Below are 15,839 nucleotides of genomic sequence, written 5' to 3' on the forward strand. Positions count from 1 at the left end.
ACTTAGCGACTTTGAGGAGGGTGGCAGGAAGTCTGCCACACAAAAAACTACAAATGTGCTGACTTGCTTTACGGCATGCGTCACTCCTCTTTACCCCGTTCGTTAAAAAGACGGAAGTCGATGTGAACGCCTTTGTGCCGCCAGAATACTAAAAGAAGAAGAAGGAAGAAGGCCTTCGTGCAATTACTGCTATCATGGCCGAAGCTCCAAAACGACCAAAGAAACGAAAAGTTTTGTCGAGAGAGACAAAAAAAGAACAAGTGAGGCTACCTGGATTAAAGGACATTAAGGATCAACATTGTCGCTGGCGTGAGCTCAAAGACGGGGGATTTCAGACCCATGCTGCCTTTCGATGCTGAAATCAAAATGCTAATGTTAGCTATCAGAAATGTGTGTGGTAGCAGTAAATATCCACCAGTATGATACACACTACTTCCTTCGAAAAAAAATTCTCCCGCCGGTCTTTCTTTGCTTGAGACCTGCACCCGGCCGATACATTCTTGGTAGTAGCGTCATATTTGTCGCACAATCCAAGATCATTTCTTGATAGTGTCTGCTATTTAACATCAGCATAGCCTTTAGAGCAGGGGTGCTCATTACGTCGATCGCGAGCTACCGGTCGATCTCGGAGGGTGTGTCAGTCGATCACCAGCCAGGCATTAAAAAAATAGTCCTAAAAGTAAGCGATCATAAATCTTCACTATGACGTCACTTTCGTCACTTGATTGACATTCACGGCACCCGAGGGTCTTCTGAGATGACGCTGGCTGCTGCCAGCTCATTAAAATTACCGACTAGAAGGCGATAAACACTTTATTTCAACAGACTCTGGCGCCGTACCTGTCGTCAAAACTGCAAAGACCGACTGCACAGTTGCGCTAACAAAATAAGAGTCTCAGAAAGCTGGCGTGCACAAGCTAGCAAGCTACGGAGTTTGCCGACAATGTATTTCTTGTAAAGTGTATACAAAGGAGTACGGAAGCTGGACAAATAAGATGCCAAAAACCAACCACTTTTATGTGGTATTGGACAGAAAGGAGGACTTTTTTTCTCCTCCATTCGAAAATGCGGACGTTATCATCACCACTGTCTGATTCCAATCAATGCAAGTCATCAGAATCAGGTAATACACCAACTTATATTCTTGTCTTCATGAAAGAAAGGAATCTATATGTGTTAAACATGCTTGTATTATCTTTAAACACCTTTAACTTGTTAACAATATTAACTATATGTGTTAAACATGCTTGTATTATCTTTAAACACCTTTAACTTATTAACAATATTAACTATATGTGTTAAACATGCTTGTATTATCTTTAAACACCTTTAACTTATTAACAATATTAACTATATGTGTTAAACATGCTTGTATTATCTTTAAACACCTTTAACTTATTAACAATATTAACTATATGTGTTAAACATGCTTGCATTATCTTTAAACACCTTTAAGTTGTTAACAATATTAACTATATGTATTAAACATTCTTGTATTATCATTAAACACCTTTAATTTATTAACAATATTAACTATGTGTTAAACATGCTTGTATTATCATTAAACACCTTTAACTTGTTAACAATATTAACTATATGTGTTAAACATGCTTGCATTATCTTTAAACACCTTTAACTTGTTAACAATATTAACTATATGTATTAAACATACTTGTATTATCATTAAACACCTTTAATTTTTTAACAATATTAACTATATGTGTTAAACATGCTTGCATTATCATTAAACACCTTTAACTTGTTAACAAAAACATATATTTCATAAATAAGTAAATATAAATGATATATATGAATGAGGTAGATCCCCACGACTTGATCAATTGAAAAGTAGCTCGCCTGCAGAAAAAGTGTGAGCACCCCTGCTTTAGAGACAGACTGTGTGTCAATAATACAGCGGAGATCATGTCAGTGTGACGCTATATGCGCTAGGCATCATGGGAAATGTGGTCTTCTTCTGGCAAAACACTACCGCTTTAGTCCACCGTCAAAAACAACCAAAACTGAAAGTTCTTAAGTGAGGCTTCAAGTTAAAAAGTTAAAGTCCCAATGATTGTCACACACACACTAGGTGTGGCGGAATTATTCTCTGCATTTGACCCATCACCCTTGATCACCCCCTAGGAGGGGAGGGGAGCAGTGAGCAGCAGCGGGGTCTGCGCCCGGGAATCATTTTTGGTGATTTAACCCCCAATTCCAACCCTTGATGCTGAGTGTCAAGCAGGGAGGTAATGGCTCCCATTTTTATAGTCTTTGGTATGACTCGGCCGGGGTTTGAACTAGAGATGTCCGATAATGGCTTTTTTGCCGATATCCCGATATTGTCCAACTCTTAATTACCGATACCGATATCAACTGATACCGATACATACAGTGGTGGAATTAACACATTATTATGCCTAATTTTGTTGTGATGCCCCGCTGGATGCATTAAACAATGTAACAAGGTTTTCCAAAATCAATCAACTCAAGTTATGGAAAAAAATGCCAACATGGCACTGCCATATTTATTATTATAGTCACAAAGTGCTTTTTTTTTTTTAACATGCCTCAAAACAGCAGCTTGGAATTTGGGACATGCTCTCCCTGAGAGAGCATGAGGAGGTTGAGGTGAGCGGGGGGAGGGTCGGTGTTTAGGGGTAAAGGCAGCGGAGGGTGTATATTGTAGCATCCCGGGAGAGTTAGTGCTGCAAGGGGTTCTGGGTATTTGTTCTGTTGTGTTTATGTTGTCACGGTGCGGATGTTCTCACCAAAATGTGTTTGTCATTCTTGTTTGGTGTGGGTTCACAGTGTGGCGCATATTTGTAACAGTGTTAAAGTTGTTTATACGGCCTCCCTCAGTGTGACCTGTATGGCTGTTGACCAAGTATGCATGCATTCACTTGTGTGTGCGAAAAGCCGTAGATATTATGTGACTGGGCCGGCACGCAAAGTCAGTGCCTTTAAGGTTTATTGGCGCTCTGTACTTCTCCCTACATCTGTGTACACAGCGGCCTTTTAAAAAGTCATACATTTTACTTTTTGATACCGATTCCGATATTACATTTTAAAGCATTTATCGTCCGATAATATCGGCAGCCCGATATTATCGGACATCTCTAGTTTGAACTCACGACCTACCGATCTCAGGGCGGACACTCTAAGTGCAAAGAAAAGTGTGGGCACATTTAATGTTTCAAGCAAATATAACAATTTTTTAAAAAAGCCTTACAGTTGAGTGTCAATGTAAACATTGTGTGTAACAAGTTAAAATGTGTCCACAAAATCTCCACTTCAATGTCTTTCAACTTTTACTTTCTGAGAAGCAGTGTCCTCCACAGTGGGCATGCTTTCATATTCGTTTGGAAAATGCTTTTAATAATATAAATACCTCACAAATTGATGTTTCACCTCGCTGGCATCACATATTTTCCCTCAGCGTGGTGCGCCTTGACCAAGTCTATTTTGACTCGGAACGTTAGAAATGAAAGTGGCTGCCAAAGAGGTAACGTTTTCGCCAGGATTTCTTTGTCTCTGTTAGTGTTGAGTTGAGTTTATTTTTATTTGGAACATGCAAGCATACAACATGATACATCACAATTTCCAGTTTCTCTCTTCAACATGTTCGAAAAGGAGTACGAAGAAGCAGAGCTTATTTAATATTACCCCTTTTCTTTTACATAGCAGTTGCTAAAACTTTTGTTTACTTCCTGTTCTCAATGTATTCACAATATACTCCATAAGTAATCACAATACAAATAAATAAATAATACTCGGTGAAGTAAGTTGTATTTCATATGGTGAGATGAGTAAGATTATTTTGAAAATGAATGGATGGATGAAATAAATTCAGAATGTTTATCATGGTTCTTCTTTTTTGTACTTTCTTGAAGTGGATCATATTAGTACATTGTTTGATTGCTTTGTTTAATCCATTCCATACTTTAATTCCACATACAGATATTTCTCCTCTTTTTTTGAGAATAATTGTTGTATATTCTTGGGTAGCAGGTTATAGTTTGCTTTGTGTATAATTTTAGCTGTTTGCAAATTCACTATGTCGTGGAATTCCAGTATTTTTGATTCAATAAATAAAGAGTTGCGGCCCCTGTGTCGTGGTCTAGTCGGTGATCAGCTGGCCTAGAAATCCGAGAGAGAATGTCTCAAACTCGGCTACGCCCTGCGCAGAGGATTATGGGAACTGTACCGTATTTTTTGGAGTATAAGTCTGTCCGGAGTATAAATCGCACCGGCCGAAAATGCATAATAAAGAAGGAAAAAACATATATAAGTCGCACTGGAGTATAAGTCGCATTTTTTGGGGAAATTTATTTGATAAAACCCAACACCAAGAATAGACATTTGAAAGGCAATTTAAAATAAATAAAGAATAGTGAACAACAGGCTGAATAAGTGTACGTTATATGAGGCATAAATAACCAACTGGTATGTTAACGTAACGTATTATGGTAAGAGCCATTCAAATAACTATAACATATAGAACATGCTATACGTTTACCAAACAATCTGTCACTCCTAATCGCTAAATCCCATGAAATCTTATACGTCTAGTCTCTTACGTGAATGAGATCAATAATATTATTTGATATTTTACGGTAATGTGTTAATCATTTCACACATAAGTCGCTCCGGAGTATAAGTCGCAACCCCGGCCAAACTATGAAAAAAACTGCGACTTATAGTCCGGAAAAAACGGTAGTTTATTTTCTGACCAGCCAATGCTAAAGCGTCAGAAAAAACAAAAAAAATACACTCACCAAGTTTTCGTTTGATATCGTCATACGTCACGGCATTATTGTGAAGATGTTGAAAGCACAACAGTGCAGTATCTACAATACCGTGAGATCCCTACTAATTAAGTATGTTCATAAGAGAAAAAAGTTTTGAATATTTTGCAAGCCAATAAAAAACAACTTCGCCCAGGGCTGGACTTTAGATATAAACCATTGGAGCATGCCCTCTGGGATACAATGTGGCCTCCCATTAGCATACATTTATAGTATTTCAGTGAATAATGCATTAATGATGAATCTGACATTTGAGTTAAATCTATCCTGTCCAGGATGGGCTCATTTATCAAGGAAGGGATTTTGGTGCTCATCCAATTTGTTTGGCTTAGTCTGTTCTTAACTCTTTTTTTTGTCTATTTTGGATTTTTGTATTTCCCTAAAATCCTCAATGAATAATGCACAAATCTTAATGGTAAATTCAAAGTCTCTACAAGATGTATTATTTAGTGTAACAATCAGGTAAACTGTTGCTCTGCCTTTGTAAAGGTCGACTGATCTAAAACCCAATCTGTTGTTGGCTTGTCTTTCCATCTTTTTGATGAATAAAAGATTACAAATGTTACACACGTTGCATATAGGGAGCCCTAATTAAGCCAGTTGACGGAGTAGACATCTCAAGGGTAAAAGAAACCAGATTTTAGGGAGTATTAATCGATGATTAAATGAACTGGAAATCTCATATACAAAACAAACAACATAAGGGGGCAAAAAACATTTCAATAATGAATAAAGCAAAATCCGTCCTGGGCCAAAAATCACTTCATATTCTCTACTGCTCGCTAGTGTTACCATATCTGAGTTATTGTGCAGAAACATGGGGAAATAACTACAAATGTGCGCTACATTCGCTAACCGTGTTATCAAAAAGATCAGTTAGAATAATACATAATGTTGGATATAGAGAACATACAAACCCTTTATTTATTGAGTCAAAAATATTAAAGTTAGGTGATTTGGTAAAATTGCAAACAGCTAAAATGATGTACAAAGCAAACTATAACCTGCTACCAAAGAATGTACAACAATTCTTCTCTACTAAGAGGAGAAATATAACCTTAGAGGAAAAAATAATTTAAAACATTTATATGCACGTACAACACTTAGAACTTTTAGCATATCAGTATGTGGAATTAAATGATGGAATGGATTAAGTAAAGAAGTTAAAAATTGTACTCATATGATCCACTTTAAGAGGTTGTTCAAAATAATAGTGCTTACAAAGTACAAAGAAGAAGAATTATGAGAAATACTTCCAACCTTATTGAAAATAAGATATTTTTCATCTCAGTATGTTAATAATGACTGAATTAATTAATTAAATATGACAAAATTGTTGTGTATACTAATTCATAGATGTTATTTTATTATATAAAAAGGTCAGTAAATGATTCTATATATTTGTAAACCTTCTGAAGCTTTGCTTCTTCCTACTCCTTTTCGGGCATGATGTAAAATGAAATGATATGAAATTGTGTGATGTATTATGCTGTAAGTGTGTTCATGTTCCAAATAAACTAAAGAAAGAAAGAAAAAGTTGACTTTCTAGTTATTTAGCCAGCCCCACTCACAAGGTGTCATCTACCAAGATATCACACTCAAGAAACAATCCCAGACTCCTTTGGGTGAACTGGGACCAATTTAACAACACCATGTCTCCCTTAAGGCTCTCTGCGGTTTTCCCTCCGAAAATCTCAGTTCATGGCAGACATAAAAATACAGTATATTCATCTTTGTTGTTCTTTTGTTACCCTTTTTATGATGAAGCATTTATGACCATGTTTCTCACGCTTGTCATCCCAATTTAGCCCCACCATGCTAGAAGAAGAATGGCTCCGAATGCCAGTAGCATCTTGGAGCTTTTAAATCAGTTCTTATTGAAATTGTCGGCGCATGCTGCTTTGTGGCCCGCTTTTGGAGACAAATCTGTCAGCATATGTCACTCACAGGGGGTGTCTGGAATTGCATTCATTGATTCAGTATTGAAAAATAATAATTGGATGTTCTAGTCTTCTTGTCATGAACAAATAAATACATATTCTGGGAAGGAAAGGTAGCGGTTACATAAGATTGTTTTGTTTTGTTTTGAGCAAGTAAAGAAGACGGCTTGGGCAGAGAAATGTTGCACATGTCAACGTATTATTTTTATTCACTTGACAGGTTTTAAACAAACCATTCATTTTTTTTAACAAGGTTGTTTTTACAATTCTGATTTGTTTTGCTGTAGACTGGACTCAGTGGTCCTTGCAAGTCTAGGTGTTCATGCAGGCTATCACTATTCTTGAAAGGATAACCTGAATTCTAAGCCTCTGGTTACTAACACATCATTTTAACAAATAGTACGTTACATTCCTTGAGGTGCTGGGGACATTTTGTGCCTTTCAGTTTTATTTTTTCAGTCATTTTGGCTAAGTAAACTCACAAAACATTAAATAATACATCATGAATCTCAACCAGGGGTGTCCAAACTTTTTGACCTTGAGGCCGCATTGGGCAAAAAAAAAATTTGAGGGCCAAACGCAGACATTGCTTTACGACATGCAGTAACATTTCACAGTTTTTATTCTATGGTTTCCTGCAATTGTTTGTGTTGCTGTTAATATTGGAGTATTATATAATTATTTTTAAAAAACAATGTACTATGTAAAAATATTGTTTAAAAGGTCCATCCATCCATCCATCTTCTTCCGCTCATCCGAGGTCGGGTCGCGGGGGCAGCAGCCTAAGTAGGGAAGCCCAGACTTCCCTCTCCCCAGCCAATTCGTCCAGCTCCTCCCGGGGGATCCCGAGGCGTTCCCAGGCCAGCCGGGAGACATAGTCTTCCCAACGTGTCCTGGGTCTTCCCCGTGGCCTCCTACCGGTCGGACGAGCCCTAAACACCTCCCGAGGGAGGCAATCGGGTGGCATCCTGACCAGATGCCCGAACCACCTCATCTAGCTCCTCTCCATGTGGTGGAGCTTTACTTTGAGCTCCCCCCGAATGACAGAGCTTCTCACCCTATCTCTAAGGGAGAGCCCCGCCACCCGGCGGAGGAAACTCATTTCGGCCGCTTGTACCCGTGATCTTGTCCTTTCGGTCATAACCCAAAGCTCATGACCATAGGTGAGGATGGGAACGTAGATCGACCGGTAAATTGAGAGCTTTACCTTCCGGCTCAGCTCCTTCTTCACCACAACGGATCGATACAGCGTCCGCATTACTGAAGATGACGCACCGATCCGCCTGTCGATCTCACCATCCACTCTTCCCTCACTCGTGAACAAGACTCCGAGGTACTTGAACTCCTCCACTTGGGGCAGGGTCTCCTCCCCAACCCGAAGATGGCATTCCACCCTTTTCCGGGCGAGAACCATGGACACGGACTTGGAGGTGCTGATTCTCATCCCAGTCGCTTCACACTCGGCTGCGAAGCGATCCAGTGAGAGCTGAAGATCCTGGCCAGATGAAGCCATCAGGACCACATCATCTGCAAAAAGCAGAGACCTAATCCTGCAGCCACCAAACCGGATCCCCTCAACGCCTTGACTGCGCCTAGAAATTCTGTCCATAAAAGTTATGAACAGAATCGGTGACAAAGGGCAGCCTTGGTGGAGTCCAACCCTCACTGGAAACGTGTCCGACTTACTGCCGGCAATGCGGACCAAGCTCTGGCACTGATCATACAGGGAGCGGACCGCCAAAATCAGACAGTTCGATACCCCATACTCTCTGAGCACTCCCCACAGGACTTCCCGAGGGACACGGTCGAATGCCTTCTCCAAGTCCACAAAGCACATGTAGACTGGTCGGGCAAACTCCCATGCACCCTCAAGGACCCTGCCGAGAGTATAGAGCTGGTCCACAGTTCCACGACCAGGACGAAAACCACACTGTTCCTCCTGAATCCGAGGTTCGACTATCCGGCGTAGCCTCCTCTCCAGTACACCTGAATAGACCTTACCGGGAAGGCTGAGGAGTATGATCCCACGATAGTTAGAACACACCCTCCGGTTCCCCTTCTTAAAGAGAGGAACCACCACCCCGGTCTGCCAATCCAGAGGTACTGCCCCCGATGTTCACGCGATGCTGCAGAGTCTTGTCAACCAAGACAGCCCCACAGCATCCAAAGCCTTAAGGAACTCCGGGCGGATCTCATCCACCCCCGGGGCCTTTTGGGTTAAAATCCCCAAAATGTTATTTATTTTTTTATATGTGCTGTAAATTTCAGACTGAAACACTTTTAAATAACTGTCTTGTTTAATCTAGTAAAATAATAATTTATAATAGTTTCACGACACTTTTGAGAAACATGGATTTTTCTGTCGTTCGGACGTCAAATTTGAAATTTTTGGGGGTTTTTTGTTTCTGTTTTTGCAATGTTTGAAAACATCTTAGGGCCAAAATAATAATAAGAAAATCATCTGTAAAATGCATTTTAATTGTCATGTTTTTTTTTGTTGTTTTTTTTTTTTACAAATTAAGAAAATTACTTTGAAAGGATTAACAACAAAACAAATGTATTATAACTAATATTGCTATTATAAAATATTAATCATAATATCAATAATTTAGTTGTATATTTTAGAGGGACTGAAGTAATTTTAAAAGGAAATTTTTTTTTTTAAATTTTTTTGGGAACCTAATTTTTTGACGTTGCAGGGCAAATATTTGAAGGACTTTATTAATATTATATAGCTGTCGATTTACAACACATAAAGGGTAGTATTATTTTGTTTTCTGTAAATGTTGAAGCTTTTATTTGCAAAGCATGCGCAGCGTCACATAATCTTTTCCACCGCCCTCATGTGTGAGCCTTTGCATGAATTTACATATTTACTGAGCTAAAGGTTAAAGGTAATGATATAGTATACCGTCGATCATAAATATGATATGAGCACTCTCCAGTATCTACACAGGAACACAAAGATAAATGCCAAAGTGGTATTTGCCTATCGAACAATTTACCAAGCGCAATTGATGTGGCCATTAAGGGTCTCTGTTTGGTCATGGGCTGCAACCGGAGCCTCTATGGATTGCTTCAATAAAACCCAGCAATAAACAATATGGAAGTAGGGGCTATCAATCAAATGTAGGTATGATGCATTTATGAAATATAATGCAGTGAATTCTTCTTAATAATGCAGCAGCTGTATGGCCATAATCATCTTTTTACAGCGCTTGAACCCAAGCCAGAACAGAAACATGCCTTCTTTAGCCTGCAGTCATCTATGAATCAAACAGTGAGAGGTAAGGAGTAAGGAGTAAGGAAAGGAAAGGCTAAGCAGAGGGCACAGGCCTCGGGGAAGGATGCTCGCCAGATTAGAGATCTGCTTCCAAGGCTCTGTGCAATGGACAAAGTGAAGGGATCTCCCTCTTGGAGACGGGGGGGAAAAAGTGCAGACGGGGAAGAAAAGCAAGGAGATAGAAAAAAAAAATGTGGGAGAGACTTGGGAATTATTAGGAGAAAAGGGGAGGGGAAAAGTTGGACACCCACTCTCGTTGTGACTTTTCCTCTTCCTTTTTCTCCGTAGAAAGAAGCCTCAAGACAGAAAGGCGCAAACAAAACACTGGATTACTTTGGACTTCTGTTGGAGTTATATACGCACACTTATTGAAGGATTCATGTGATTGCAAGTTTGTGGACTTAGTCAAAAGTTGAAGGTATGTCTTTAGGATTCTTTAGGAAGTCAAGAGTTAACATGCATTGCAACATGTAGAGTGTGCTATAAAAAGTATAATAAGATATTAACATGCATAAGAGGAAAATGTTCACCTCACCAAGTTAGTTTTTTGTGAATATTTTCTGCATATTCATGATTGCCTGCAATTAACTGAACTGGACTTTAAGGGAAAATGACTTGTACTATTTGCTAAAGTTGAAATGATTACCTTATAATTAACCAACTGAATTGGAGAACATGAGAATAGATTGCACCCAAATGGAGTTCTAGTCGTGGGGCTTGTGGCCAAAGTGATGATGGTAGCATCTTTTCTCCTAGTCTATTATCTAAGCCATATTTGATGTAGCATGTCGCTGACTAAGGCTTGTATTCTTGCCAAAGTGGTGTTCTGTTGAGGCATTGTCCGTGTGAATGACTGCAGTGAACAGAATGTCAGCTTTCAAAGGTAGCACAGATACCACAGTCACATCTGTTTTCTTTATTAGTCAGCCTCTCCATGTTTCCTGGCTTTCGCATCAGTCATGGCCCTACAGCCCACTTCTTCTCGCTCCATCCCAGAGAAGCAGATTTCACAGTAACTACTGATGTGTAGGGCTTTCCAAAGACTTTGGACTCAATGCTATCCTGCCCCGTGAACATGACACCTTTGTAGCCATTCATTTAAAGTTGTTTTTTTAATTATTTACATTGAAACCACTTATTTGTGGTCTACATAACATGTAATGATGGTTCTTTGGTCAAAATGTTGCATCGACTTTGTTTTGCAGACCATCTTTAAGCCGCTTTCTGTCTCTTCAGAATGCGCCTTTTCTTGGGCTGTTTTGAATTACGTGCCTAAGTCCTCCTCCAGGCCACGCTCCCTTCGACTGCCTCGACTCTATATGGAGTCTACTGACAGATATATGTTAAAACTTTAAGCTGCTTTTTTTTTTTTCAAAATGGCAACAGCAGAATATGTATGTGCATGTACGAGCCAGTGTGCCTCACAACAAGGAACATATTGACGACAACTGAATACAAATGGCAAACTTCTTTGGGTGAACCTCTACCATATATGGACTATCTTTTGATGCTACCTAGGCAAAATACGCCAATAAAGTCTCATATCCCAAATGGCTCGTTTGGAAAAAGGCAAGATTGTTTTATTATACTTAGACTTCTTTATTGTCATTAAAATTTGAACTTTACAGTACAGATAAGAACGACACTTTGTTGCATTAGCTGGTTGTAGTGCAGGATAAAAGAGCAATGAGGTGAAGATATAAATAAATAGATTACTGTACAGATAAATATATTGCACTTTTGTATATGCATCCAGGTTTACGGATCTATGTTGTATTGTCTTTATATTCCAGCGAGTTAATCCGTTTTTTGGGGGAATTGAGGGGATTATTATGATGCGTTCAAGAGTCTTACGGCCTGAGGGAAGAAGCTGTTACAGAACCTGGAGGTTCTGCTACGGAGGTTGTGGAACCTCTTGCTAGAGTCCAGCAGTGAAAACAGTCCTTGGTGGGGGTGGGAGGAGTCTCTGCAGATTTTCCGAGCCCTGGTCAGGCAGCGGCTTTTTGCGATCTCCTGCATAGGAGGAAGATATAAATATCTCCGCCATGCCTCTATGGTTTGATTTCAAATTTTCGGGATTTTTGTGGATCCCAAATACACAAAAACGGGCTAGTAGGTAAGAAAAGTTGGTTTTGCATAATAGGGCTCCTTAAATTGCAGTGAGTCCTGCAGCAAGCGCTTGATTAACCTCTCTCCAGGGGCTTACAGCAAGAGTGGAAAAAACCCTTTGACTCTTTGTTATATCCGAGTCAGCAGAGATTAGTTTCAAGCCTAGAAATACTTGGTGACGTGGACCAAACCATGCACATTGGGGTCTCTGGGCCAGTCAGCTTATGTCATTAGAGTAGTTTCATATTGTCAGGGGTATACTGAAACTCTTTGGTAACTTGAGACAGTGTAGAGTAAACTCCCTGCGATTAACTGTTCTGCTTTCCCCCCCCCACGCTCTCTTCCTGCTCTGTTACAGTGCTGGCCTGTTTCTCATTACTGAATATTCAAACTCTTGGACATTTACCAGAATGTAAGACTGCTGAAAACTTGCCTCAGCTTCTCCTAAGCGTCACACACTTTGGGATATTGCCTCAGCAAGTTTCTATTGCTCCCAGTTATTGCATATAAGGAGGAATATATCATAACTTTGAGGTTGCGCTGCAAACTTTCAGGTTGGGGGTGAGCCAAGTACAGGCTAGTAAACATTAGGCCTTGTATAAGAATGTGGTCTCAGGAAGCAGCCCATAAAGTCAGAATACAAAGATGCAAAGAACTATGATGCATCCTCAAAGGGCCTGCAATTTTGCCAGTGGAAAATCTGCCTTGTACACATTGCCCATGAGATGCTCCTTACTCCTTATACATGCGTTTGCAGTGTCCCTGTGTGTGTACTTTGATGCATGTCCGTACCTGTGTACATTATTGGCTTGATCTCTGCCAGTTTCCAACCGCTACAGACTTTGGAAAGTGTGTCAGTCTGCGAGTGCGTGCATGTACAGACATGGCGACCCTCTGTGCTTTAACTCTGTTGAACTTTATGTGCACTCCCTGCTTTCAAAAGGTCATTGGTGGTCAAAACACCACAGGGTAATCAGGAAGTTGGCTATTATTACTGAAGTGAAGTAGAGCCACGGCTAGAAAACAGCTGTTGAACCTTCACCTTTTACCTGACTGACAAAGTTTTTGCAGTTTTAAAGTATAGAAAAACAGTATCTTTCTAAACCCCTCAAATACAATGTTATTCCTTACATTTAAAATACTTCCTTGTGTTCTACATCACATGTAACGGTGGTTCTTTGGTCAGAATTTTGCATAGACTTTGTTTCACAGAACATCATCAAACCGCTTTTTGACTGTCTCTTCAGGATGCGGCGTCTTGTGGACAGGCTTATTTATGTGTCGAAGTCCTCCTCCAAGCCACGCCCACTTTGACTGCGTCGTCCCCCCGTCAGCCATATTGGAATTTTTTAGTTCTTCTATATGGACTCTACTGACAGATATAAATTCGAATTAGGGATGGGATTTTATGAGATTTTTGTAGTTCCGATTCTGCTTAAAGGGGAACATTATCACAATTTCAGAATGGTTAAAACCATTAAAAATCAGTTCCCAGTGGCGTATTATATTTTTCTAAGTTTTTTTTCAAAATTTTACCCATCACGCAATATCCCTAAAAAAAGCTTCAAAGTGCCTGACTTTAACCACCCGTCCATTTTCCTGTGACGTCACATAGTGAAGCCAACACAAACAAACATGGCGGAAAGAACAGCAAGCTATAGCGACATTAGCTCGGATTCAGACTCGGATTTCAGCGGCTTAAGCGATTCAACAGATTACGCATGTATTGAAACGGATGGTTGTAGTGTGGAGGCAGGTAGCGAAAACGAAATTGAAGAAGAAACTGAAGCTATTGAGCCATATCGGTTTGAACCGTATGCAAGCGAAACCGACGAAAACGACACGACAGCCAGCGACACGGGAGAAAGCGAGGACGAATTCGGCGATCGCCTTCTAACCAACGATTGGTATGTGTTTGTTTGGCATTAAAGGAAACTAACAACTATGAACTAGGTTTACAGCATATGAAATACATTTGGCAACAACATGCACTTTGAGAGTGCAGACAGCCCAATTTTCATCAATTAATATATTTTGTAGACATACCCTCATCCGCGCTCTTTTCCTGAAAGCTGATCTGTCCCGTTTTGGAGTTGATGTCAGCAGGCCAGGGAAGCTAGGGTCGATAGGGGGTTTAGCTCGCTCGTCTGCGGGAACAAACTGCCGCCATTTCTTGCCGTGCTACCGAGGTCCTTTGTCCCTGAATTGCTCACACACTCCGGCAGATTCAATGGGGGTCTGGCGGCAGATTTCTTTGACTTTATCGTTGGAAATGCATCTGCTTTGAGTGTCGCAGGATATCCACACATTCTTGCCATCTCTGTTGTAGCATAGCTTTCGTCGGTAAAGTGTGCGGAACAAACGTCCAATTTCTTGCCACTTTCGCATCTTTGGGCCACTGGTGCAACTTGAATCCGTCCCTGTGCGTGTTGTTACACCCTCCGACAACACACCGACGAGGCATGATGTCTCCAAGGTACGGAAAACAGTCGAAAAAACGGAAAATAACAGAGCTGATTTGACTCGTTGTTTGAGAAAATGGCGGATTGCTTCCCGATGTGACGCCACGTTGTGACGTCATCGCTCCGAGAGCGAATATTAGAAAGGCGTTTAATTCGCCAAAATTCACCCATTTAGAGTTCGGAAATTGGTTGAAAAAATATATGGTCTTTTTTTCTGCAACATCAAGGTACCGTATATATTGACGCTTATATAGGTCTGGTGATAATGTTCCCCTTTAACGATTCGGTTCTGTAACGGTTTTCTTATCGATTCTTATTTGGAAAAGAAGAAGGGAAAAAATGTGGATCAGCATCAATTTTGTTTAGTTTAGAGGTAACATGACTTTACAAAGCCTACAGTGAGCTCACATACGTAGCATAGAAGAAAATTAAGGTACTTTTTTGAAAATAAATGTAATAAATATTCTTCTGTAGAAATTAACAAAATAAATCATGTGGAAATGGCACAATAATGTAACATTTAGTAACATGTGATATTAATTTATTACATGCAGGGTGAGATATGTCAAGCCTTTATTGGTTATAATTGTGATGATTGTGGCTTACAGTTTGTGAAAACATTGAATGGAAATTGTCAGAAAATGTGGAGTTTCCCCTCCAAGGTTTCTTATTGTCTTATTGGGTTGAGTTTTTCCTTGCCCTGGTGTGGGATCTGAGCCGAGGATGTCGTTGTGGCTTATGCAGCCCTTTGAGACACTCGTGATATAGGGCTGTATAAGTAAACATTGATTGATTGATTCAAAAAGTGTAAGACAGGATCATCAAAATGATAATAAAGGCCTTACAAACAGTATCTCACTTTGCATGTAATGAGGTAATATCACATATTAGTTTCGCATGTGAAGTTAATTGCTGACATAAATGGACTTGTACACGATATCCAGAGATAATCTGGTGCACATTTCCTCTGACTACAATTGAATATTCACTTACTACAAATTAGGAGTGTACACTGTATCAAACATATGCAAGCTTTTGGCCACAAATTTAGTAGCTGCTCGGTGACATTGGTCTAGCGGCAGATGTGAAATGGAGGGAGTACTGCCCGCCTCGGAGCCAGTTAGAATCTGTCTCCTGTCATGCTTCTCTAAATGAGAAGACATTTCTTTCAAATGAAGAAATAATAGCGCTAACATGATAGGCGGTCAGTTAATACCTGCTGTATTCAGATGACATGCTT

The 15,839-nt window shown here is 39.9% G+C and overlaps 1 protein-coding gene across 3 annotated transcripts in view; it reads left to right on the forward strand.

Annotated features, from left to right (window-relative positions):
- Positions 1–15,839, forward strand: part of col16a1 (collagen, type XVI, alpha 1) — a 375,244-nt gene that overhangs the window by 110,970 nt on the left and 248,435 nt on the right. For 2 of the 3 annotated variants that reach the window (XM_072915590.1, XM_072915592.1), the window contains exon 1: positions 10,313–10,446. The exons of the other annotated variant lie outside the window; for it this stretch is intronic. The gene's annotated coding sequence lies outside the window, so the exon portion shown is untranslated. Of the gene's footprint in view, positions 1–10,312; positions 10,447–15,839 lie in introns of those variants that run through there. 3 annotated transcript variants of the gene reach the window in all.

This window comes from Nerophis lumbriciformis, linkage group LG21 (genome assembly GCF_033978685.3).
Source record: "Nerophis lumbriciformis linkage group LG21, RoL_Nlum_v2.1, whole genome shotgun sequence".
In the NCBI taxonomy this organism is placed as follows: domain Eukaryota; kingdom Metazoa; phylum Chordata; class Actinopteri; order Syngnathiformes; family Syngnathidae; genus Nerophis; species Nerophis lumbriciformis.